At 45.7% G+C, this 7,705-nt stretch overlaps 1 non-coding gene across 1 annotated transcript; it reads left to right on the top strand.

Moving 5' to 3' along the window:
- Positions 1-1,142: 1,142 nt before the first annotated feature.
- LOC138821991 (U6 spliceosomal RNA) lies at positions 1,143-1,249 on the top strand. The gene has a single exon (XR_011370284.1). It is a non-coding gene; the product is annotated as a U6 spliceosomal RNA (small nuclear RNA).
- Positions 1,250-7,705: the final 6,456 nt, after the last annotated feature.

The raw sequence follows: 7,705 nt of genomic DNA, 5'->3' as shown, positions 1-7,705 counted from the left end.
AAGGGTTCTCCCACTTTAAGGAACGATATGATTACACTGGACCCGCTTGAACAATGCAGGCTGGAGCTCACATCTCTTTATAAATGGAGCCTTGCCTTTGGCCTTGCCCATGAACCTTTCATTTTATTTTTAGCAGGAGTTGAACTAGAAGCCCCTGGAAGTAAAACCACTTTGCTGACTTGAGGTGGTTCATGTCCCTCTATTTCCTTTTTATCTGTCCATGTAATTTTGATGTCACCTTAGGCCTGGCACAGCTTAACCTTTTCCTGGTGGGGCCGAGAAAGGGGGATGGCTTCCATTTTCTCCCCTTCCCTTGGGAACACTGGGATGTAGGATGTTCTAAGCCTAGAAGCTCTTAGAAAGGGAGTGCACCTGGTTGGTGATGAGACTCAGCTCCAGTAGTAAGGACTGAAAGGAATAGCCCCTGCCACAGAGAAGGCGGCCAACCGATAAGGTGGCACACAGCAGTGACCTAGGATGCATGATTCTAACAGGACAGCAGGTTGTGGTCACAGCCCCACCAAAGCTGGTCCCTTTTCTTTGGATCTCAGTCCCCTGCCCTACAAACTGAGGGGTCCTAGAGACCTTAGGGTTCCTCTCTGGGCTTCCTATTCTGGGTGATCCATCCGATACACAAGTAGATAGCTTTGCTGCCATTGGCTGGAGTTTGATCCATCTTGGGTTCAAATCCTAGTTCCATTAATGACTGATTCTGTGAGCCACACTTGGCAGGATAGTTGTGTGGGGAGGTATAGAGGCCCTCCAGCAAGGGGAGTCTGGATGGATTTCACCATTCAGAGCAGCAGGGACAAGCTCATGGCTGCGGTGGTGTAAATGTCTTCCTTCTCTGCCAAGGCTGAACTGGCCTTGGTCTGCTCCAGATTTCCTAAGTACATCACAGCTGCCTGAAAAATGTCATCATCCATTCATGACCCTCAACCACAGCAAACTCTTCCCACACTCCAGCTCTCTTCATCCTGATTTCACTGGCTGTCATTTCAGCCTGGTTTGGCTTCCTTGGGTCTCACTCCTAGAGTAGGTCAAACTCTCTCTTATTGACCATGTTTATTAAAAGATTGCCATGATAAAAATGATGTACAGAGGGATTACATCTACCTAAGTCAGGTAAGGAGTGCATTGCCATGCTCACTGCGGCAGCACATATACGAAAGTTGGAAGAATACAAAGAAGATTAGCATGGCCCCTGTGGAAGGATGACACACAAGTTTGTGAAGCATTCCACATTTATTTAAAAAAGAGTACATTCCTTTTTGACAATGTCACCCCTTTCCTTGTTCTCTCTCAGTTTTTTCCTCTGTATAGTTCATCTTCAACATAGTGTCCAAGGAGTTCCACTGTTGCATTTTTTTCATCCTCTGTCCCTCCATTTCTTTTTTTTTTTTTTGGTCCGGTCGTGGGGCCTGAACTCTGGGCCTGGGCGCTGTTCCTCAGCTCTTCAGCTCAAGGCTAGCACTCTACCACTTGAGCCACAGCGCCACTTCTGGCTTTTTTTCTTTTTGCTTATGTGGTGCTGAGGAATCAAACCCAGGGCCTCAGGCATGCAAGGCAAGCGCTCTACCACTGAGCCATCTTCCCAGCCCCTGTCCCTCCATTTCTGAGCCCTTCTTTACCCTCCCAAATCAGATAAGTGAACAAATAAGATAAAAAGAAAAGAAAACAAAAACAGCAACAAAGAAAAGAAAAATCCCTTTTTTCCATTTCATGTTCATTTTGATAAATATTATTTTATATGATCAGAGGTATGTAGGCATTAAGACTTTTGTTCCTCTCTTAAAATATCCTCCTTTAGTCTCATTGTGTGTAAATGCCTAGAGTCTTGTGTAATTTATCATGTTTAGTTGTATTTTAGATCTGGTTTCTGCATATAAGAGGAAACACATGGGCCATTTTTCTCTCTGAGCTTGGTTTACCTCACATGATTTGTTCTAGACCCATCCATTTCCCTACCAATGACATAATATTATTCTTTCTAATGGCTGTATAAAATTCCATTGTGAATAGGTACCACATTTTTTTTTGGATCCACTTATGTATTGGAGGGCATCTGGATTGTTTCTACAACTTGGCTATGATGAATACTGCAGCAATGAACATGGGTGTGCAAGTGTCTTTGTCCTGGCTTGTGATGTTCTGGGTAGATGCCCAGGAGTGATAAAACTGAGTCACAGCAAAGAGCTATGTTTAGTTTTTTTAAAGGAACCTCTGGACTGCTGTCCAGAGTGATTGTACTAGGTAGATGTTAGCCAATCTAACTGAGGTGAGATGGGATCTCAGAGTTGTTTTGATTTGCATTTCCTTTATGGCCAGGGATAGTGAGCACTTCCTCTGCTGTTTCTTTTTTCTTTTCTTGCCATTCTTACCTCGTCTTCTGAGGAGTCTCTCCTTAGCTTCTTTGCCCATTTAGTGATTGGTTTGTTAGCTTTGAGAGGAGTTAGTTTCTTGAGTTCCTTGTATATTTTGGATATTAGGCCTTTGTTGTATGTATTGCTGGTGAAGATCTTCTCCCAGTTTGATGGCTGTCTTTCTAGTGTAGTGTAGTAACTATGTTTTTGCTGTGCAGAAACTTTTAATTCTGATGTAATCCTACTTGTCAAGTCTCTCTCCTATCTTCTGTGCCCCTGGGACTCTTTTCAAAAAGTTTCTGCCTATGCCTATAAGTTCTAGTGTTTCTTCTACTCCATCTTGCAGTAATTGCAAAATTTCAGGTCTGAGAATGAGGTCTTTGATCCACTTTGAGTTGATATCAGTGCATGGTGACAAACACTGATCCGCTTTTAGTTTTCTGCATATGGGTGCTCAGTTTTCCCAGCACCAATTATTGAAGAGGCTATACTTTTTCCCACCCTTATCAAGTATCAGATATCTGCAAGTATATGGTTTTATTCCTGGGTCTTCTATTTGGTTCTATCGATATTGGGTTGGCCATCTTTTTATTTCTCTGGGAAACAGGTGGCTCTTCTGAGAGCTGAGTCAAAATAGAGCAGGTTTGGGGGTGCCACGGACAGTCTATGTGAGGGACCTGGGTTGCAGGAGACCAGGGAGGCCTTGTGTTAGTGATGCGTGAGTTTCCTTGTGCCAAGTGGCTGCCTGACTGTGCTAGACCCAGCAGCAGCACTTCCTCCTCACCACCATTGAGGGGTAGGGGGAACCAGTCACTCTTCCCCCTTGCAGGAAGGATGATGGCAAAGGAGAAGGAGCAGAGAGTCTCCAGAGTTCAGCTGCCCCAAGGCACCTTGCGCTGTGTCCTAACTTGCAGCTCTCCAGGGAAGCGGGCAGAGTGGCAGCACCTGTGCTTCACCTGTTCAAGCTACAGAATCATGAGTGCAACCTGATCTCTCCACCCAGCCCTCGTTCACCACAAGGGATCAGATCCAAGCTCTTCCTTTGGAGTGTCCTGCAACTGTGCATTCAGCTCTTCTGAACTATGTGTGATTTCTCTTTCCAGTTCCCCCTCCTCTCCTCTTGCCTTTCTTCCTGCTTTTCTCATGGGGAAACAGACCCAGATTTTAAAAAAAATTACTTAACGTGTTTTGATTTTCTTCTCACTCCATTTGCTGCCCCTAGCTTCTCTAATACTGATTATGCATTCATTCATTCATTCATTCAACAAATACCTGTTGAGCTGAACACTTGCTGCCAGACACTGAGAATCCAGTGATGAAAAAGACAAATTAACATGTTCAATGCTAGTGGCTCATGCCTGTAATCCTAGCTACTCAGGGGATCTGAGGATCACAGTTCAAAGCCGGTGTGGACAGAAAAGTCTGTGAGACTATTATTATCTTCAATAAACTACCAAAAAAGTAGGAAGTGGAGCTGTGGCTCAAGTGAAAAAGCTCAGGGACAGGGTACAGGCCATGAATCCAAGCCTCAATACACACACACACACACACACACACACACACACACACACACACACACACACAGAGAAACTAGAGGTAGGGGAGGGAACTACTTCAAGAAATATACATGAGTGAAATTATGGGGTTGGGAATGGATGGTATTGGAGACTCTGCTAGCTTACTTTTGAGATAATGAGGATATTGTTGCCATCTGTCAGGGCATTGTTTTGCTAAGTAGACAGATTAAGTAGACAGATGAGAGCTGACAGTGTCATGAATGGCTATCCCTCTCAGGTTGGGCAGACACAAGAGCAAGGTTGCACTGGAGCAGGTCTTTTCTTATTCTCTCCTGACATCCTCTTGACGGAAGCATGTAGAAGGCTCGGCGTCAGGGTGAGTGGAAGCGGTCACCTGGTAAAGGCCACCAGAAAGGTAGGGTGAGGATGGGTGCCTGTCATCAATCTGTCACTGAGTGACAGGCGTGTTGTTGTTTAGTGAGGACACTGTTTCAGAGTTGGAGGCCCATGGACCTTCTGCTTGGCCATGGTAGGGGTGAATGGCTTCCATCTGAGTGTCTCCCTGGGAAAGCACCCCATCGCTTATAGAGGTGAGCTGGGGACCAGGGCACGCCCTGCTGGGTAAGTCAGAAAGCTGCTTTCTGGTGGCCGTGTGTAGGGAGACTGGAAGCAAACATGGTTTGAATTTATTAGTGTCACCAGCTACCCCGAGCATCAGCCCTGGGGAGAGGCAGAGGAACACCAGTGCCTCCGATTCATCCTCTCATTTCTGCTGTACAGAGTGGACCTGAGGTGACCTTGGCAGTCCCAGATAAGCGCAGCCTCACCCTCTTCCGTATTGTAGATGTCATGGGTCCAAAGACACAGGGGATGTTTGTTTTCCATTATAGCCAAACATAAAAACATTAAAGGCCCTATGGACAGCTTATTTCCTCGGATGGGCTGGTGCCAGCTCCTGAAAATGCTATGGGGTGCTCAAGATGCCACCAGTGGGCCTGGGGCTGGAGAGCAGACCACCCACCTGCCTTTGACTGGGTGATATGGGAAGTCTGGATGGTCTGAGTTCAATGCCGTTGTTGGTAGAGTCTCTGGAGCAGCTTAGATCTAGTACTTACTATAGTACCTGGCATGTTGTAAGCATCCCAGTATTTGCTGACCTTCTTGCTTCTGAAATGAATTTAATTTAGTGAATCTAATGAATCAGGCTCTGAATGTCTGGCTGGAGAGGTGCGTGCTACCTTCCCTTCCAAGATGTGGCTGCCTCGGGTCACTTTTCTCGTTCCTAAAGTCCCTGTGGCCAGTGAACCTCTGCATTTTAAGTCCTCAGGGTACCTAAGCTTCCCTGGTTACAATCCGCAGAACCTCTGTGTTTCTTCCTGTAAAATGGGTAAAAACAAAAGAAGTGCTGTAGAGATGATTTAGAGGGCAAAACCAGAAGCTGAGGGGGCAGGGCCAAGTTCTTATCAAAGGAGAGACAACCTGTGCTAGACTGGATTTTTTAAAAATCATTTCTCTGGCCCAGAATCCTCCTTCAAGTCTTTTCTTTAGAACAGAGATGGTAGCACTGTCTGACATAGGTCAGGTTCCTCTTCTTCAAATAAGGAGGGATTGTACTTGAGGAACTCCATCTGAGGATTGGCATCAAGGTGCCAACTTCCTCGGTTTCTAGTCAAAACTCAACAGGAATGGAGGACACTGAGAAGAGATGTATTTATTCATTCATTTTGCTGTACTGGTCCTGGGACTTGAACTCAGGGCCTGGGCACTGTCCTTGAGCTTTTTTTTTTTTTTTTTTTTTTTTGCTCTAAGGTAGTGCTCTACTATTTGAGCCACAGCTCCACCTCTGACTTTTGTGGTGATCATTGGAGATAAGAGTCTTGTGGACTTTCCTGCATGCGCTGGCTTCAAACCACAATCTTTTTATCTCAGCCTCCGGAGTAGCTAGGATGAGATAAATTATTTTGTGTGTATGGAAGAATGAAAGTAATTTAAGTAATTTGTGTCAAAAGAACAGATTGTGGTCTCTGTCTCTCTTTCTTTGTCTCTCTGTCTCTCTCTTTATATTTCTCTATTTCTCTCTATCTCTATCTATAATTCTCTGCTATGCTTTCCCCCAAACAGTGGAGCCAGTTCCCCTCTGTGGGCTCTGAGGACTGTGTTCAGTAATTCACCTCTAATAAACAAGGTGTACCAGAAGTGTGGATGTATGATTTCTAGGACTAGGTCAAGGAATGTGTGGTCAAGGCTTTCTCCTGGCTTTGTCTTAGGTCACTTGCCTGCAGGAAGCTGTCAGCCATGTTGGGAGGATGCTCAAGCAGCCCTGTGGAGTCAATACCGTGAACAGCGAGGCAGCCGTGTGAGGGATTTGTCATCCTTGTGTCTCCTCCAGGCTTCAGGGTGAGTGGAGTTTTGCCAACATTACACCTAATGTGAGATAACATAATTTATAAAGAGAAGAGGTTTACTTAGTTCATGGTTTTGGAGACCAGGACGTCTAAGCACCTGGTGCCAGCATCTGCTCAGCTCCTGATGAGGGCCTAGGGCTGCATTAAAATATGGCAGAAGGAGTCACATGGTGGAAAAAGCAAGTGTATGTCACACCAGATCTCTTCTTATAAAGCCACCAGCTACTTCATTGTGAGGGCCCTACCCAGATGACCTTGTTCATCTTAATCACTTTCCTGCCCCCCCTTCAATGTTTAATTTTGTGGGATGGTTTTGTTATTTGTAGGAAAAACAAGCCCTGAATTGTCATTAAATTTGCTTATGAAGTTATCTGTAATGATTATAGTTATAAGCATGGAAAAAAAGTGGAAACTTTTCAGGAAAAAAAGATGCCACATTCTCCCTTCTAAGGGGGCAAAAATACTTAGAATGAAATCGCCACCCTTCCAACTTTTCAGTTTTTTTCTCCCTCCTAGAATGTTTTACCTGGTGTAGAGTTACTGCTTCAGGACCTGCTGGAGACCGAGCAAGCGGGGAAGAGCCACACAGGCCAGATGGAATGAGCAGAGTAACCTATCTGTGCCTTTAATAGCATCTTAGCCAGGGGTACCTGTCACTATGAGCAAAGGGAAGAGAGAAGAATGGGCCAGTTCATTTCTAAATGGCCCTGTAACTCCAGGGTGCTATCGAGCAGGAACAAAGGACACCCCATCATTCTTGGGAAGGAATCAGGATGTCTGGGAAACAGGCACAGCCTCTATCCATGGTGCTGAAGCCTCCTGCCACAGTGGGATCTGTGTTCCATAAATAAGCTGAGAGATGGATCCCTGGGCCCCATTGATTTTCCCTCACCATTATTGATTGTGTTCTTAGATGAGTGGAGACTTTTCGACCAGAACTAAGCTCTGTGTACCTTTCTTGGAAGTCATTGTGGTGCCAAGAGGAAGGAAGCAGACGGAGGAACCTCTGTGTCATGTTCTCATCTGATGCTGCCCAGCAGCTATATCCTGGGAATGAGGAAATGGGGGCTCTTTGGGGGTTCTAGAAGTCACCTGGGTGAGCTGTGTTTGTGCAGATGCTAACTTGGTCATTCCCAGTGGGTCCCAAGACTGCACTGCTTCTGAGTTCCAGGGGCAAGTCTGGTGCTGCTGGCTGTCCCCGGGGGGCACACTTGAGTAGTCCCTACCCCCCACCCCTTACCCCCTGCCTCTGAGGCTGGGATTTTGAGATTCTGTTGTCTTTCATGACTTTTCTTAATTCCCTTTCTAACTCATTGATCAAATACTTCTTAGCTCTTCCTCTGGGTCAGGGGCTGGAAAGAATCACATTGGTCAGTCAATGTGAATGCACATTAATGACCCTTCTAAGAGGAGGAAGGCC

The sequence above is a fragment of the Dipodomys merriami genome, unplaced genomic scaffold (genome assembly GCF_024711535.1).
Source record: "Dipodomys merriami isolate MVZ:Mamm:240054 unplaced genomic scaffold, mDipMer1.0.p SCAF_97, whole genome shotgun sequence".
NCBI classification, from domain to species: Eukaryota; Metazoa; Chordata; class Mammalia; order Rodentia; family Heteromyidae; genus Dipodomys; species Dipodomys merriami.
This window is presented reverse-complemented; position numbering and strand designations above follow the sequence as displayed.